Source organism: Cupressus sempervirens, chromosome 5 (genome assembly GCF_028749045.1).
Source record: "Cupressus sempervirens isolate cs-2001-9-10 chromosome 5, ASM2874904v1, whole genome shotgun sequence".
NCBI lineage: Eukaryota > Viridiplantae > Streptophyta > Pinopsida > Cupressales > Cupressaceae > Cupressus > Cupressus sempervirens.
In genome coordinates, this window is record NC_143122.1 from 612,849,234 (window position 1) to 612,869,964 (window position 20,731).

Here is a 20,731-nt window from a genome sequence, read left to right on the forward strand (position 1 = left end):
TTTACGTTATCATGACTTAAACCATAGTGCGTTAATATAGCCATATGATTAGGCAAAAATAAAGCAATAATGCCCTCGCCATCTTGATCTTGGTCAACACTTTACCAACTATGACTATGTAAATCACATGGTCATGACTTAAGACATTCTAAAGCATAATATGAAATATAGCCAATACTAAATTAAAATCTTAGGTGACCATTATGCGGATTAAATTTGAATTTGATTTTCTGGTAGGAGGGTATTTTGGTTAACGATGACTAAAATCAAGATCATGCAACAATCCAAGTATAACACATCCTGGCCCAACACCCTATAGGTAACTATGTAGGGACTCTAGTGGAGAGTTGGTAAATCAAAATTACCCAAGCTATGGCATAATGATAACTATTCCCCTCGATACACCCTCAGTAGGCTAATGTGCTAGAATAGATAATGGTTCCCCTCTACACCACCCTTGAGAGGCTGACCTTACTTACCTTTTTTAATTTTCTATCCATTAATTAAGTTATCACTTATTAGAACTCCTCAACTCCAACCTGGGTTAGGATACCATGGTTGTGTTAGAAGCCTTTACACTAACCCTACCCTACATACCCATACTCATCACACGATGAGTGCTTGTAGGCATGCATATTCCCAACCAAACCCTAAATGAACATAACTCCACCAAAATATAAACAAAATATTGAGCCTCGTAAGTCACCCAAAAAATGTGCATACACATGCTTGTATGTATTGCACCACCATCATGAAGATCAAACACAAGAAAAAATAACACTCAACCGAATAATAGCTCGAGAGGACAGATGTGACATGCATCCCAATGCAACTTAAAAATTGAAACAATAATCTAACTAACATCCTACGGATGATCATATTCCATGATCAATAACATGCCAAGAAAACCTGAGAAAATTGGGTGGCACACAAATCAAGTTAAAAAACCCATAACTCGAAAACATTGAAAATAAAACCCATTTGATCTTTGGGCAGAAAAGCCACAAAAAATATAATCAAATTTAGATTCGGACACCGTATGTGAAAACAACTAGCATAATGGCATGAAATCCCAAACCCTCATCTTGAAAATAGGGAGAACATCAATACCCAACCAACCAAATAGAATCAGCAAATAGAAATAGAGGGGAACACTAGTTCTTTGTCTCCAAACAAATAGCGTTAGGAAACAATACCAAAAATGGAGCTGAAACAAGAAAATGGGAGAGCCCTACCTGATAGAAAAAGGGGTTGAAACATGAAATAACACAATAAAATAAATAACCTGTAGTAGTTGCTAAAATCCATGGCACAACAAGGTCTCCACGAGCTCGATGCAACGAGACTGACCTTGCAAAAATCCTACGCCATAGCTCTCACAACGAACATAAATGTGATCCTCCACAAGAGGACTCTCAAAAAAATTTCAATTTTGTATTCTTCAAAAGTGAGAAGTGAGGAATGAATTTCTTCTTTCTATACTTATTCACTTTTCGAGTGAATAATTGATTAGGGAAAATAACCAACCAACCTATTTAAACCCTGAATCAACCCAAATGAAAACAAGCTATTCCTAGTAATAAGAATTCATTTATAGAAAAGCTACCAAAAATTAAATTCAATAAAATTAAAAACCCAAAAAATAAAGAAATTCATTAACAAATTTTGCGACAATGCGAACTGCTAAATGCACAAACACTCTCACAGTTCTAGTTACATAATGCAAACAATTTTGGATTTAATCCAATCACTAGAAGGTTTACGTTAACCATATAGGGATGACATTAGTAAAATATGAACAATTGAATAACTATCTTGAGGTTCCACTACTAGGGATATAAATCCAACACACTAAATCACATCATCAAGTGCAATTGTATATAATATCATAGTTGAAGTAGTAAATGCATGAAATACCTAATTTAACCATTTACTCAATTATACTGAAATAACCCATTTACATCACTCACATTTGAATAAAGAATAATGAAACAAAAATGGAGTAAATCATCATAGCATAAATCCACATATAACCAAATCAAAGATATGTCCAAAATAGCATATAACAAGATATCATCATAAACCTATTGTCATCTCAAAATGGCATCAACATGCAAATATGATAAACTAAACAACATAGTAGTCTAGCATCTATGATACTAAAATCAAAGTATAACACCCGAACCTCAAGTCATCTCAAAATACAAAAAGAATAAAAATAGTATCAAGTATTTCATGAACCAAAATATAATAGGGTACAAACTACAAACATGAGAGGCACTATAGATAGATAGATAGATAGATAGATAGATATACATATGAAAATACATATACATATACATATACATATACATACATACATACATAAATATATACACACATACATGAAAATAATAATGCACTTTCAAAGAGTTTACAAATGTTTAACAAAATTTTTGTTTACAAGAAAATGCACCTAAAGAACTATTAGCTCAAAAGAAAGAACATGGTGTTGAAAAAGTACAGAAAATGCTTTACATGAGAGGTCCACAAGTGGTGTTGACCACTCTTGAAAACTTGAACGCTGAATAAAAATTATCAATGACCAAACACCTATGCCAGAGTTACAACACAATGTGAAGTTTATTTTAGATAAGGTAGAGGTAGATTTTCAGAAGTTTGATAATCAAAATTTAAGGTAGGAGAATGAAGGAGAAGGAGCATCTTTAGAAAGAGACTACACAATAGAAACAACAATTACACAACATAGAGGATACTATGGGAGCCTATAGATAGAATCTAGGAAAGTGTTGTGGTAGGTACTATGACATTGGAATCACTTGCAAGTGTCTTTAAGAATTTATAGTCCAAATATCAAATGCATACAAGAGTTTTTCAAGTATTGACATAGTCTCCCTATGATGATCCCAAGTATCAAATGATTATACGAGTGTTTCAAGGTTGGGAACAACTTCAAAGTCCTTTGCATCATTTAGAGGTAATGTCATTGTGGAAGAGGCTATTAGAAACAATAGTCCACCAAGATAACTAAGAGTGGCCAAGGGGGAGTGTGAATCAGTTATCCAACAATTAAAACATTTATCTTCTTCAAAAAAATTTAACCATTGGTAGCAACCATACAAGATGCACATAAATAATTACACCAGATATGTTGACTAGGGAATCCCTTGATCAGAGGGAAAACCCCAATGGGAATGATGCCCACAAGATGATGTACTAATATAAATATTCCTTGTTAGAGGATGGACCTTGTTAGGAGTATATTACAACATTTAGTACAATAAGTCCCTATTAGGAGACTTTGAATCCCTATTAGGAGATTCCAACCCTATTAGGAGTTGTGGTACAATGTATACAAGAAGAGCCCACTGCCCAAACATGCAATTTCAACTACAAGAAGAGCTCACTACTCAAACAAGTAATTTATTGTTATTTTCCTTCTTTCCTTGATCTTTCCTCTATCCTATCAATCAGACCAATCATTATCAAATCTTGTAGACTAGGTCATGAACTTTGGATCAAAATACCAAACCTCGAATCACTCAGCAAAACCTTGGCAATGAAATTTCCTTCACCTCCACACTACTATGCTCAACTCTACATTCTTCACTCTTTACTATTTTTAGAAGATTCACAATTCACATATATACATGCCACAATAAATGAAAATATCTTTTTTTTATACCAAGTCCATAAAAAAATTCCTTGAGTTAGCTGTTAGTCCTTCTCAATGAATTATTATAGGACTACATTAAGAACATGTTACGCTTAGCGATAACACAAATCTTCCACCTTGCAACTTGAATAACTTTCCATACACACAATATTATGATGAGTGAGCTTAGCCATGTCATCCTCAACATGTCTTCTCCAAATCCTTAACCTCGATCCTCAAGATATCAACTTTGCTAAGAGATATAACAAGTTTGCCAAAACATGCATCTATAAACTCTATCTTAGAATAGACATCACCAAAACTTACATAACTTCTTCTAGACTTATCCTTTCTATTTTTTTCATTAACTATATATGACAGATACTCAGAAGCATCTCCCATAACCTTGATTGGTAATCATGCTCAACTAGCCATCCGTACCAACTTGATCTTTATGTTGTTCTTCTATCAGATACCTCAGAAGACATCAAACATGCTATGTTGACATCAATGACAAAATCAGTTATGAATGTAACATATCATCATCAAACCAATCTTCCAACAACAACCTCCCCCTTTGGCATTGATGGCAACATAAATGAGAAAATCTAGTTCCAAGGATACCTACAAAGGACTGTCCATGTTCAAATCCTCTTCATCAATTATACTCCCCCAATTATATACCTTAATGTGTTTTATACCAAATTTTTATTTTGTATACTATACTTATGTCAAACATCTTCCTCAGCATACAACCAAACTTTTCTTCTTAACATAATATTTTCCTAAAATACTTTTTCCTTTTTAGCATAATGCTTTTCATGCCAAACTTCTCCCCCATTGATATCAATGTCAAAGGTTTTTGTAACCAATATCTTTGCATCAAACTCTATAGCAATTGATACTTATTTAGCTCAAGTGTCAAAAGACATTGTTCACAAAAATATCAATCAAGAGTCCTGGATAACTATGTCCTTCATAGATACTCCCCCATATAGGAAGCATCATCATGTAGTCTAGACAAACCATGGTGCTCTATTAACTTGGACTAATGCATTCTTGTATCTTCTACTCTGATGTAGGAAGGGGCATAACCCCAAGAATACCTCACAAATACTCAAAAGTCTCTTTGGTAAGAGGCTTAGTGAATATATCTAGAATCTGCTCTTTTGTGCTTACATACTCCAATCTAATTTCTTTTTCTGCAACTTTTTCTCTCAACATATGATACTTAATAGAAATGTTCTTAGTCTTCAAATGCAGTACTATATTCTTAGACATATTTACTATTCTTATGTTTTCACAATGTATAACAATATGTTCACAAATTTCTATCCTTATATCCTTCAGCATCTGCTTCATCCAAATAACTTGATTGAAATTATTTGTTGCTACAACATATTCTACTTTTGGTGTACTTTGAGTTGTACAATCCTACTTGTTGCTTAACCAAGAAACCAATCTTCCTCCAAGAAAGAAAGCTCCTCCACTGGTGCTCTTTCTGTCATCCATACTGCCTACCCAATCTACATCAATATAAGCACTTAGAGTAAAATAATTAGATCTATCATACTATAATCCAAATTATGAAGTTCCTTTTAGATATTTGAATATCCTCTTTATTGTTGCGTAATGTGCTTCTCTAGGATCAACCTAGAATCTTGCAACAATTACAACTACATTTTTTAAATCTAGCCTTGTGTAAGTTAGATATTGCAGACCTCCAATAATAGATCTGTACTTCTTCTGCTCAATAGTAGGTGTTTCATCTATTGTAGATAACTTGTGTCTAGTTACCATAGGTGTTCCAACAGGTTTACATGTTTCCAAACCAAACCTATTTAGTAAGTCCTTTAAGTACTTAGTCTGAGAAATAAAGGTTCCTTCTTTATTCTATACTATCTACAATCCTAGGAAATATTTCATTTCTCCTATCATACTCATTTCAAATTCTTTCTTCATTTCTTTTGCAAACTTCTTTCTTTCTTCATCATTACCTCCAAATACAGTGCCATCAAAAAATATTACCAAAATCATTAAACCATCATCAGTTTCTTTCCAATACATATTTATATTTACCCTAACTTTTTTATATCTGAGCTTTATCAAGTGCTTTTCTAACCTTGCGTACTGGGTTTTGGGTGCTTGCTTCAATCCATACAATGCTTTGCTTTGTCTACATACTATGTCCTTGTCATTTTTCAAAGGATATCCTTTAGGTTGCTCAATGTATACCTCTCCTTCAAGTTCTCCTTTCAGAAATGCTAACTTGACATCCATCTAACATACTTTGAATTTTTTTTGGTGCTTCATAGGCTAGAAGTAGTCTTAATGATTCTATTCCAGCCACTAGAGCATAAGTCTCCTCATAGTCTATTCCTTCTTGTTCTGAATAACCTTTACATACTAGTCTTGCTTTTTTTCTTATAACTTCTGCTTGCTCATTCATTTTGTTCCTGAATACCCATTTGATTCCTATCACATTCTTATCTACTAGTCTAGAGACCAATTCCCATGTTCCATTCTTTTCTATTTAATACAGTTCTTCTTTCATAACTTGTTTCTAGTAGTCATCGTTACATGCTTCATCTGCATTCTTCGGTTCAACTTGAGATATCAAGCATAGTTCTTCATTCACTCTACTCCTTTTCATTACACCTTTGCCTTTACTTTTGATGATCTATTCAAATGGGTGATTCTTTATCATGTGCTTTCCTAAAGTAGGAGTTTCTATCTCAACTCTTGGTTCTATTAAAGGTTCTGAGCTTTGTCCCTAACTTGGCTCTCCTTCATTTTTCAAATCATTGTTAGTCTCAATAAATGTCTCATCATTCCTTGGCTTAGTAACAACATCATCATCTGAATTGTAATCAACTATTCTCTCTTGTATTATGAACTTCTCATTAATTCTCACATTTTCACTTTCCATGATAGTCTTAGTTTTCTTATTATAACATCTATAAGCCTTTCTTTTCAATGAATAACCAAGAAACATACCTTCATCACTTCTAGCATCAAACTTACCAATATCATCATCTCTCTTTATGTAACACTTACTTCCAAATATTCTAAAATATTTAACTATAGGTGAGTGACCAAACCAGAGTTCATAAGGTGTCTTGTTTGTGTCCTTCCTGACTTGCACTCTATTCATAGTGTAGATTTTTGTATTCATAGCTTCTCTCTAAATGTCTTGGATACATCATTATCTACTAACATAGATCTTGCAACTTCTATAATAGACTTGTTCCTTCTCTCTACAATGTCATTCTGTTTAGGGGTTCTCGGAGTTGATAGTTGTCTTTTAATTCCATTTTCTTCACAAAACTTGTTAAACTCATTTGAAGTAATTTCTCTGCCTCTATCTGATCTTAAAAATTTAATCTTCATACCAGATTCATTCTCAACTCTATTCTTGAAGATCTTAAACTTGTCAAATGCCTTAGATTTCTCTTTAAGAAATGCAACCCACATCATTCTGGAAAAGTCATCAACTAGAATCATAAAATACCTTTCACCATAGGATCCTCTAGTCTTGGTAGGACCATTGAGTTCTATGTATAAATCTCCAACTTGGTTGTAGCGGTAAACTTCTTATATGCTTTGCCAAAACACACCCCTTGCAAATTGTGTTAGCAGGCTTTACAATCTTTAGCAAATCTCTAATAGCAAACATTATACTTGTCCTCACAATACTATCATAGTTTATATGATAGAATCTCTTATGCCATAACCAACTATCATCTTCCTTTGTAGCCAAACATGTCATTTCAATGGGATTCAATTGAAATACATTACCTCTAGATATGATTCCTATTCCAATTACCTTTCCATGTATATCTTTGATCATGCATGTCTTTTATGAGAATTGCAACTGATAACCTTTGTCTATTAGTTGTCCAACACTCTAAATAATTTTCTTTAAAACATCAACAAAGTATACATCCTTAATATTAGTTTTACCATCAAGAGTTATAGATCCAATACCTTTTACTTGCCATGCTACATTGTTTCCAACTTTGACAATTTCTCCATCCTAACTTTTGAAGTCAACAAACTTGTTCATGTCACTAGTCATATGATGTGAACAACCATTATCAATTATCCAATTAGATTTCTTCTCAACCTATGATACCAAAGCTACCTTCTCTAGAATTTCTTCTTTAATTGCCACAAGTCCAATTTCATCATCACTAGCACTTAATGCTTGTTTATCATAATCATAATCTTCATTTTCATACAAATAATCTCTATCTTTTCTAGGCTTATGATTTCCCTTATACTTTTTATCCCTTTTAGGACACTTAGATGCATAATGACCATATTCATCACAAGTCCAACATTTAAAGATTTTATTACCTCCTTTTTCTCTTCTTACTAGAAGGGCTACTGCTTCATCAGTCTTTCTACCTTCTTTGGATCTACTACGACTATCAAAATCTTCTCTAGCACTTGTGCTCCTTGATAAGTTAGGTTTAATACTTTAGGCACTGAAAGTTGCCTCTATTCTGGTTAATTCTCCAGATTTTCTAATTTCATTCTCAACTACTTCAAGTCTTCCAAGAAATGTCTCCTTTGTGAAATCTTTGGTACATGATATCGACAATTGTATCATCTGAACTACTAACTTGAATGGTGGTGTTAGAGTCTTCAATATCTTCCATATAACTTCATGTTTGGTTCCTCCTCGAGCTTTAATACTTGTAGTAATTTATGATATCCTTCCTATATATGTTCTTACAGATTCATTTTCCATCATCTTAGCATCTTGAAATGCACAAATCCAATTTTGTAGCCTTGACTTCTTAGTGATCATCACCTTCAAAACTATTTTCCAAAGCTTTCCAAATCAAATGTGAAGTAGCAAGTGTTTTTACCTGATTGTACTCAATTTAGGAAGTATAGTCAATAGTGCTTCTCTAGCTCTCATGTCACACATGAAAAGATCTCTTTCTACCTCGGTGCAAGTTTCCAAACCCTTTTCTTCAATGATTTTCTCTACTAATTTTGTCAAGATCCAATATCCTAGACCAATACATAACAAATGTATCTTTATCTTTTCCTTCTAGTTGTCGTAGTTTGTTCCATCAAACTTTGGACTATCTTTTCTTAACATGTTCACCATGGATCTCCCAAAGCTATTAAACTTTTTCTTCAAGGACCTGAGGCTCTGATACCAATTGTTAGAAATAATAGTCCACCAATATAATTGAGAGGGGGGTGAACCAATTATCCAACAATTAAAGCATTTATCTTCTTCAAACAAACTTAACCATTCAACCAATGTAATTAGCACCCAAAGAAGATGCACATAGACAATTACACTAGATATGTTGACTAGGTAAACCCTTGATTAGAGGGAAAATCCCAGTGGAAATGATGCCCACAAGATGATGTAATAATATAAATATTCCTTGTTAGAGGATGGACCCTTTTAGGAGTCTATTACAACATTTAGTACAATGACTCCATGTTAGGAGACTTCAAATCCCTATTAGGAGATTCCAACCCTATTAAGAGTTTGTATAATGTATTAAGAAGAGCCCATTGCCCAAACATGCAATTTTAACTACAAGAAGAGCTCACTGCTCAAACAAGTAATTTACTATTATTTCCCTTCTTTCCTTGATCTTTCCTCTATCCTATCAACTAGACCAATCACTATCAGACCTTTTAGACAAGGTTATGAACCTCAAATCCAAATACCAAATCTCAGATGACTCAGCAAAACCTTGGCAATGAAGTTTCCTTCACTTCCGCACTGCTCTACTCAACTTCACATTCCACACTCTTTGTTACTTTTAGAAAATTCATAATTTTCATATATCCATGCCATGATAAAGGAAAATATCCTTCTTTTATACCAAGTCCATAAAACAATTCCTTGATTTGGATGTTAGTCCTTCTCAATTAATTATTATAGGACCACATTAAGAACATGTTACACTTAGTGATAACACAAATCCTCCACCTTACAACTTGAGTAACTTTTCGTACACACAATCTTAATGAAAGCGCATGACATGACAACAAAATCATAAAGAAATGGCACAAAGATCACATGGGCACAACATGACACCAAAATTGCAAAGCAAGGGCACATAAATGAAATTGTAGTGCAACGGAATGGCAAAAAAATATAGAGATCATAATGAAATGACGATCAAATTGCAAATGAAGGGCACAACAACAAAATGCAAAGATCACAATAATGAAATCATAGAGTAAGGGGAGAAAAATGAAATGTAGAGATTAGAGCAACAAAATGCACCAATTACGAGGGCACAAAAAAATTCATGAGGGCATTGCAAATAGGATGCCAACATTGGTATTGTGAAGGCGTCGAGGACAATTGCAAAAAAAAACATGAAAATCACAACAAATTACACCATCGTCACAAATTGTCATCGCAATTTGACCCCAAATGTTGTATTGCTAGCTCAATTGGACACCAAATATTAGAGATGGATAGGTATCCTTGGGCTAGCCCTTATGTAAATATCTCAAATAAATTTAACCAATTAACACCTTCTTTTTTTCCAACTTTATAGCTTTACTCTTGATAATTTCTTATGAATATAACTAAAAATTAATCTTCACTATAACCATGTTGTTAGAGAGAAATAATGGAACTTATCTCCTTTTAACTGAGCTTTAAAATCAACTAGTATATAAGGAAAATTTTAGAATGACCAAAAATAGGTCACTTATTAACATTAAACTTTCATGATGTTAGCTAAATTGATCAATCATACAACTTATTCATAGACATACAAAACCTATAAAAAAAAATTAACCTGTTTATTTTGACTATAAGAATTCTAAACCAATTTTGCAACTTATCATATTAGCTTGCCTTATTAGAATCTCTTCTCCATTCTCTCATTTTTTAAAGCAATTATATGCTTCTCTATTAACTTCTCTATAGATATGTTTTATGATTATTTCTTTGAATTGATCAAAGATGGCTAAATTATATTCAAGTTTCAAATTAAGGATCCATTTTGGGTTCTTTCTTTTTCATAATGCATTTAGGATAATTTTTGAGTCTCTTTCAATAACTAATTTGTTGATCTTATCTATCTATTTAGATTCAAGCCTTCTATTAGGGTCATTGATTTGACTAAGTTATTGGACATTACTCCCAAAGGTTTGACACATTTAATTAGGCAAGATCCATTATCTAAACAAATAATACATCCTAAGCCTATTGAGCCTAGATTACCTCTAGAGGCCCCATCAAAATTTAACTTTGATCATCTTGTAGGAGGAAGTTCTCATTTACATTCTTTCCTAGATATCTTGTTGTACTTTGTGTATATCATTGGAGGGTTAGTTAATCTAAACCAATTGCTATGCATTTCTACATCTCAAATTTAAAATAAACCTTTCTCCTTATATGACTTTGATATTATTATTAGTTACCTCAATAATACAAGCCTCCACTTTATTAAAAAAGGATTTTAGATCCATCAAGTTTCATTATAGAAAATTCTTCTATTCCTTTCTTTCCATAACTCCCATAGGATTATGGAAGGGGATATTTTCCATAAATTACTACAAACCTTAGAACAACAATGGTTCAGCCAACTTTTTAAAAAAATTTAATAAGTTAGCAAGGAAAGCAGTTTTCCAATTTAATTTCTTACATAACAAATACCATCCTTTCTTATAAAAAGGGAAATCATAAAGAAAGTGTTTAGACAATTCATATTCTTTTTCACAAAGTGGACATCTAGTTGGTCCATCAAAACCCATCTTGGTGAACCTATTTGCTTTTAGAATTCTCTTTTGAAGAGAAGCCCAAAGGAAGATACTTTCTTTTGGAAGACATGTAGCATCCCAACATAGATTTAGAGGGATATCAATCTTATCCCATTGTAGAGAATTAATTATCTTTTCATACCCTAGTTAGACTTTATAATTTATGTCTTTTGAGGCTCCCCAAATTAATTTATCTATCTTTATTTATGATCTATCTGCCTAATTTTTGAAAATTGATTAAAAATATACTTTTCCTATGATGAAAGTGGAGTGTCATCTAAGGGTTTTCATTACCATCCTCCATACAATTTATCATTAATTTTAATTTTATAATCACTGACATTCTTACCCTATATATAACTAGGGCCCCTTCAAAGGTCTAGCTTCATTCAAAGCCTCTAAAATAGGATGTTTCCACTTTTCATCTCATTTCTTTGTGATGTAAAGTGGGAACCATTATTGTGGCCTTGCCCATGAATGATAGAGTATTTTTTATGTTTATAGGCAAATTTATACTATCTAGAGATGGGAGCCCATCACAAGAATCTTCCCAAAATAAAGCATCATGCCCTAAACTTGTTAGAATATATAGGCCACTGATATAACTGAGAGGGGGGAGGGGGTAAATCAATTATACAATTATCATTACAAGAGTTAGCCTTAAACAAACTTAACCATGTGAGTAATCTAAATAGAAACCACAACAAGATACTCATACACAATCAAGACTAGATATGTTAACTAGGAAAACCCTTGATCAGTGAGAAAACCCTAGTAGCGATGGTACCCACAAGATGATGTAATAATATAAATATTCCTTGTTAGAGGATAGACCCTTTTAGGAATCTGTTACAACATTTAGTACGTATGAGTCCGCATTACGAGAATTTGAATCCCTATTAAGAGTTGTGGAAGATGATTGGACCCCCTACCCAAACAACTTCAAGGTTAAAATCAAAGAACCCACTGTCCAAATGATCTTTGTATTATTGCTTGCAGAATAATAGAACTGAACTGTACTTCTTCCTCTATCTCTATCCTACCAACTAAAATTTTTCTCCTTCAGATCTTGTAACCAGATCTCATATTGTGCATCCAATGATCCTTTGGATTGCTTACATGTATTCAATAAGCATTTCACTCCTTCTCAAGTTGCGCTCTAATACTTTGCATTCCACTTAATCCTCTTAATCCAAGTCTCTTTTCAAGAAAAGAAAATAACTTTCCTTTATACCATATCTTCATAATAATTCCTTGAGGCATCCTTGAGGCTTTCTCAATTAATTAAACTAAGATAATTAATTAATTCACAATTACAACAATAGTATCAGCTCACAGTCTATACAAAAATTTAAACATGTGAAACCATGTCATGCACTGCTGTCACCATGCTACTGTCTTCTAACACATATGTCTACACATCATATTTATTACATCTTAGATGAAGGATAGTGATAGATCATTTGAACTCTATTTTCTAATGCTCTATTTCTTTACTGCTTCTAGTAAAACAAATGTAGCTTCTGTACAACATCGAATCAGACTTAGTCCATTGAACCACATCATTAGGAAAACCTCAAGAACATTTCCTCCACTATGCATCATCTAAAAATTTCTCAACTCCTACACATACTAATATTATTGACTATTATTCTTTCAATTTTAATAGAATTACTATTGTGTTGACATTAGTGACAAATATAGTCATGAATGAAATAGAGTAATACTCTTCAATGCTTAGGATACTCCCCAAATGTAGTATCATCAGCAATCATGATAACAATATCCCCCTTTTGCATTGATGACAACATAGATGAAAAACATCTAAGTTCCAAGAATATCAATTTGTATTATGCTTTTTTCTTCTTCTCTAATCATCTTCATCAATCTGAGATCTTCCAGGAATGTTGTATTGTTCTTCTTCTTCTTTTAGGATTGGAAATAGTTGTTCATAGTAAACAACTTCCAATACTCTCTATCTGCATCTACACACTTACACATCCTTCAACACACTTACATGAATATTTCTAAATCTCCCTAAAGAGATAACTCTTCCCCCATTGCCATCTCAAAAGGTGCATGTGTTCTTATGTACATCCATTCAATATGTTTTTCATGTACATTCTCTCCCTCATTGACATCAATGTCAAAGGTGTCAAACACAATACCAACTGTTAATCAGCTGCTCAAATCATCAAACCAACTTGAGTGTCTAGAGACACTATTCAATACCAGATACCTACAGTCCTTCATGACTTAGTACATATTAGATACTCCCTCATATAGGAAGCATCAACATTCAATCCAGTTTAATCATAGTGCTCTATACCACTAGAGTGATGCACTCCTTGCATCAACTACTCTAAAGTAGGTAGGGGCGTAACCCCTAGCATAACTCTTAGGTACTCAAAAGTATCTTTAAGAAAAAGGCTTCATAAAGATATCTTCAAACTGATCTTTATTGCTTACATGCTCTAGCCTTATTTCTTTCTCTATTGCCTTTTGTCTCAAAACATGATACTTTATGGATATGTGCTTAGTCTTGGAATGTAATACTAGATTCTTAGACATACTGACTATACTTTTGTTATCATAGTAAATGATAATATGTTCTATAAACTCAATTCTAATATCCTTCAACATTTGTTTCATCCACATAACTTGATTACAGTTATTTTCTACTACAAAATACTCTGCCTCAATTGTGCTCTGAGATATATAGTCCTATTTATTTCTCAACCAAGAAACCAATCTTCCTCTAAGAAAGAATGCTCCACCACTGGTGCTCTTTCTATCATCTATACTCCTTTCCCAATCTACATTAGTATGTGCACACAAGGTGAAATCACTTAATCTATCATACCATATTCCATAATCAGATGTACCTTTCATATATTTGAATATCCTCTTTACTATTGCATAATGATACTCTTTTGTATCAGCTTAGAATCTTGCCATAATCCCAACTTCATTTTCTATATTTGGTCTGGTGTGAGTCAAATATTGTAATCCTCCAATCATAGATTTATACTTCTTTTTCTCAATAGATACTTTATAATGCAAATCATTCTTAGTCTCAAAAAAAACCTTCAACATTCTATCTAACAATTCTACAATTATCATCTTCTTCATCAGAATTATAATCTACTATTTTCTCTTTAGTACCAAACTTTTCATCAATCCTTACATTTGCACACTCAACTATTGTCTTATTTCTATAGTTGAAACATCTACATGCTTTTCTTTTCAATGAATAACCAAGAAACATACCTTCATCTCTTCTAGGATCAAACTTACCAATATCATCAGCTCTCTTTATGTAACACTTACTTCAAAAAATTCTCAAACACTTGATTGAAAATGAGTGACCATACCATAACTCATAAGGTATGATGCTCATAACTTTTCTATTTTGTGCTTTATTTAGAGTATATATTGCAGTGTCCAAAATGTCTTTGAGACATCATTCTCAAATAACATCACTCTTGTTGCTTTTGCTACTAATTTGTTCCTTCTTTCAGCAATCTCATTTTGTTTAGGTGTTGTAGGTGAAGATAACTATCTTTTGATTCTATTTTCTTCACAGAACATGTTGAGCTCTATAGAAGTGAACTCTCCTCCTCAATTTGATCTTAAACATTTAATCTTAACACTAGATTCATTTTCAACTCTATTCTTGAATATCTTAAATTTCTCAAAAGTTTTAGACTCCTCTTTAAGAAATGCTACCCACATCATTCTAGTGAAACCATCAAAAAAATCATAAAGTACCTTTCACCATAAAATCCTCTAGTTCTTGTAGAACCACTTAGATCTGTGTTGACAATCTCCAGTTTCTCTTTAGTAGAGAACTTCTTGCTAGGAAAAGTCACTTTCCTCTACTTAGCCAAAACACATTCATTGTAGACAACATTAGTGGGCTTGACAATCTTAGGTGAATCTCTCATTGTAAATGTACTACTAACTTTCACAATGTTATCAAAGTTTATATGACAGAACCTTCTATGCCATAACCAATGGTTATCAGCCTTTGCAACCATACATTTTATTTTAGGACTTAATTGAAATATAGTACCTCTGGATCTAGTTCTAGTGCCAATCAACTTACCATATTTTTCTTTGATAATGCAAGTCTTCTCTGTGAACTACAATAGATATTCCTTTTCTACCAATTGTCCAACACTTAACAAATTAAGTTTCAACCCATCAACAAACTAAAAATTGTTAGTGTTATTTTTACCATCAAGAGTGATAGATCCAATCCCTATAATAGGATAGGTTGCATTATTACCAACTCTAACAATACCTCCATCATGATTTCTAAACTTAATGAATTTGTCCATATCACCAATCATGTGATGTGAACATCCACTATCAATTATCCAATTTGATTTCTTCTCGACTTGGGTAACTAGAGATATTCGTTCTCTATCAAGGTTATATTCCTTAATAGCCACAAATGCTAATTCATCATCACTTTCACTCTAATTTTTTTCATCAGATTCTTTGTTCTCATTAGCATATAAGAAATTTCTATCCTCGTCTCTTCTAGGCTTAAATTTTCCTCTAAATTTTTTTTCTATCTTAGGACATTTAGATGCAAAATGACCATATTCATCACAAGTCCAACATTTAAAGATTTATTTACCATCTTCTTCTCTTCTTACCAAATGGGTTATTCCTTCTTCAATCTTCTTATCTTTTTTAGATTTGCTACTGTTGGCAAAGTCTCCTCTTGCACTTGTACTTGTGGATAGATTAGATCAAATGTGCATAGCACTAAAAGCTATCTCAACTTTGGCTAATTCCTCAGATTGTCTCATTTCTACTTTTGTAGATTCTGATCTTCCAAGAAAAGTTTCCTTTTTGAAATCTTTAGTGTAGGGCATTACTAGCTGAATCATCTAATATTTTTGCTTGAATGGTGGTGATAGAATTTTTAATATCTTCCATATAACCTCATCATCATGTTTAGTTCCACCAAGAGATTGAATACCTGCAACAATTTCTGATATTCTTCTTATATAATTTCTGATGGATTCATCTTCCATCATCTTGGCATCTTGAAATGCACAAACCCAACTATGTAATTTCATTCTTTTTTCATGATCATCACCTTCAAAAGTAACTTCTAATGCTTTCCAAATTTCATGAGAAGTTTGAAATGTCTTTACCTGATTGTATTTCTTCTTTGGAAGAGATGACAATAGGGATTCTTAGACTCTCATGTTACACATGAAAAATCTCTTTCTCCTTCAATGAATTCTTATATCTTTTTTTTTCATTTCACAATGTACACCCCATTTCAATCAGAAATGGGGACCCCCTACTTCTTTTTTGGGGCTTTTCAGATCCCTAGTCTGAGGTCCAAGTCATTTTGAGGTCTTGCCTAGTGCCCTAGTTCATGTCTAGGTCCTAACGGAGAAACCTAGAGGTTGAGGAATCAAAATTTTAAAGGAACAAGTCATTTTACAAATTTTGGTGCATCTGGTTCACCTCCCTAGGTGCGCCAATGTGCCAAAACTTGTTAATTGTGCATGTTTATGCGTATTTTTGTAGCTACACATGAAGAGTCTCAAGTCTCCTTTGTTTTGAGTTGCACCACTGTAGCACACAAGGTGCGATACTTCGCACCTTTTGCCTCCTTGCTCTGACTTGCAAAAACACACACAAGTTAAAAACAATTGTGGTGTGCATCAACACACCTCCCTGGGTGTGCTGATGTGCACCATTCACATCTAAAAAACTAAAACAAAATAATAATAAAATACTTTAAAAAAAAAATTGCGTACGCATCAATGCACCTGCTTGGATGCACTGATGTGCACCCAATGTTATTTTCAAAAACTTTAAAAAATTGTCCTAAGTCCTAAAAACCTTTTTAGGTGCATAGTAGCACACCTCATGAGGTGTTCTACTATGCACCTAAAAATAAAAATGCAAAGAACCTGAGAAGAATGCACATCAGGCACACCTGTTAGGTGCACCTGGTGTACCAATTCAGTATTTTCTAGGTTTTTCACTGTCTTTTTAGTTTTTCAGCAATTGATTTTTTAGTTTTTTCATTGGACATAGTTTTAGGGTCTAAATTAATCATGTCTCCTTCAATTCTAAACTAATGGGTGTCCTTTTGTGTAGATACAATGACGTCTTCCTTATCTTCCCTTGGTGAGAAAATGGCCCCGAAACCAATAGTATTCAAGTTCCAGGGCATTCTAACAAAATCACACTTTCAAGATGACAACTCAAAAATCTGAGATACTAATTTGGGACACACTAATTTGGGAGAATTTTTAAAGATATGCAAAAAATTGATTGAGAGGTCCCAAATGATCTCTATACTAATATGATTAGGGCTCCTCAATGCAGCATCACACCCAATGTCAGTGTAGTCTTCAGAGCTGATCATGATGCTCGCAGAGCATTCTATTCTTAAAGAGAGGGTTGTCAAAAGCATAATGGGAAAGATCATTCTAGATCTCCAACCTAAGAATATTGAAAAGGTGTTCTATCTCCCATGGGTAGATAAATTCATTAGGCTAACCTATGAGAAAGTAGAAAGATGGTATGGGGAACATGTTGAAGAGGCTTTTAAAATCATTCAACCATCGTACCTCATAGAGAAGACCCCTCTGGGAAAGAAAACTAGAAAAGTATACATGACAAGAGGATATATGAAGGAGGATATTAGATACTCAATCATACTCTTGAGTAGAGTTATGGGTTTACCTGTAGCTGAACACCTAAACATTTTCATGGTGCACTTTATTGAAACAATAAAGAAAGCATAAATGCCACTAGATTGGGTTTCTACTCTTAGTGAGAATTTGTGTGAGTAGTTGGTGGTGCTGAAGAATAACAAAAAATTATACATGAAATCATACTTGGTGTACTTGTTAGCTCCAAGGTTGACAGATTATCCAAGGCTCTATGAGAGGGGTAGCATGCAGGATGTGAATGCATGGCCATATATTGTATATCCTCAACTGGTGAAGAAAAGGCTTTCAAAGCAAAGAAAACAATATAGAATTGTAAATGATGCCTTCATTTTCACCATAATTTGATTCATCAAAGGAAATTATGTGAAGAGAATGTTAGATGATGCAGTTTCACAGATATTACTAGTCAGGGCTTATTATATCCAATTCTAGACATTCATATATTTAAGGGTGGTGGGTACAACCATTAACCCTAAGAAGCTCCCAAGGTATCCTAGTGATAGACTTATTCTCCTAGAGATCTCCTGACAACTCTTGTATGCATATGATAGAATTAGAAAGTAGCATAAAACATGTTGGAGGTGGCCTATGACTATAGGACCTTTTCAAGTGGATCAGTACCAAGATATCTCTTCTTTCAAATGTGAATGAGATCAATATCCCTTGGAAGAATACAATTCTCTTCAGCCATGTTTTGATAATATTAGGAGAGTACAATATTTGGTAGGTAAAACATTTCAACATGAAGAAGCCATTCAACATCATTGGATGAATGTGACATATGACTATCATATCCGCATAAGGGATTATTGTAGAATGACTTTCTATTTGGTAGAAAAGGCCTTGAAGATAAAGATTTTCCTGAAGATACTTCAACAAGATACATAGGAGTTTCTTGATCCTTTGTTCAATAGGGATAAGATTTGTGAATGACCTATTATGAATGTTGAGGTTGATAGAGGAAAAAAATTAGATATTAACCATAGGGTGAGGCAAATCATCAAAATGATGCGAAATTGGATCAAGAAACCATTCAAACTTGATCCAATTCTAGAAATAGTAATCTTCCATGTGAAAGCTCATCCATCCAAAGGTAGAGGGAAAAAGGTCACCATGTCTGCCTTTTCAAATCAGTCACTAGTAAGGCCAAAAATCCTACACCAACTTGATAGGCCAGTTGGTTACTATCGAGCTCAAAAGGGTAGAGGTAGGAGAAAGAGGAATTCTCCTTAATGAATTGAACCTAAAGAAGGATAAAACTTGGTACCTCCATAAAAAGGAGAGGAGAATATACAAGGGTTAAATAATACAAAAGTTGCACAAGCCCAAGGTGATCCTTAAGTGCCGCCAATTGCACTAGAACAAATAGAAATAGAAATTGAGGTGAAAGAGGTTTCCCCACCTTGGCAAGTAGAACAAACCTCCCCCTCAACACCAAAAATAAGGAAAATTAAAACTCTAGTGAAGAGGAGACAAAAGGTGATCAAGAAAGTGATCCCTTTTCCATCAATCCCCAAACTCATTCTGGAAGAAGAAGAATGAGAGGGTGATGAAGATGAAGAGGATGATCTACCCTTGAGTCAAAGGACTTGGCTAGCTAGAGCCACAAAGTAGGAATGAAGGAGAAGCCCTATGGTTACACCACCATCTATCCCAAATGAACTCTTGTAAACTAAAAATTTAGAGGATGAAATGTAGCAATGGATAGATGAGCAATATGTGGAGGGCACTAATGTCTTCTAAATGTCAGATTTTGACTTTATGCCCATGGGTTCCAAGTTAGTTGGGGACAAAATTAGAGTTACACTAACCAATCAACCTCAATAGGAGGATTGGACTCAAATGCCTCCCGAATCACAAGGACCTAAGATAGTTCTAGAGTCCCAATTACAAGTTACATTTTGTGTAGAAAATAGATCAGCTACCCCTCTTCCTCTAGGCATAGAAATTGAGCAGGTCCAAACAGAACATGAGGAAGAGCCACAACAAGTATCCACCAACAAAGTTTTGGAAGAGGGAAAAATAGTTGAATAACCTCAGCAAACTTCCTAGGACATAGAGGTGAGAACTATGGGCTCCACAGATATAGAGACTGCTGCCAAAGAGCCTTCACAAAGGGAGAAGACCCCAAAAAAGAGCAATAAGGGGAAGAGTATAGCTGACCAAACTCCTTCATCCTCTAAAGGTAAATCCCCAGTGTAGCATATTCCAAGGTGGCTCAAAAAAGAAGTGATCAAACACAAGAAACAATAGTTCACTACTGAAGAGGAGGATAGAATGGAACTAATAGAAGTACTAAGGAAACCTAGTTCACCTCCTAAAGATGTGCAACCATTAGCCTTCATTATGAGTGATCAGAATTAGGACCTTTTTGCTCATGTAGCTCTTCCTTCTCTACAATCAAATGTTGAAGAACTAACTTTGCAAGATTATCAAATCCAAGAAGTCATGCTTGGGAAGCCAACCTTGGAAACTACAAAGCTTATGGTTATGACTGGGATGAAGGAAGTTTTCAGGAGCCTAGAATAGGATGGGGTAGAATTGATAACGCTTCAGCATTAGAATGAAATCCTAAAAGGATATTTGCAAAAAA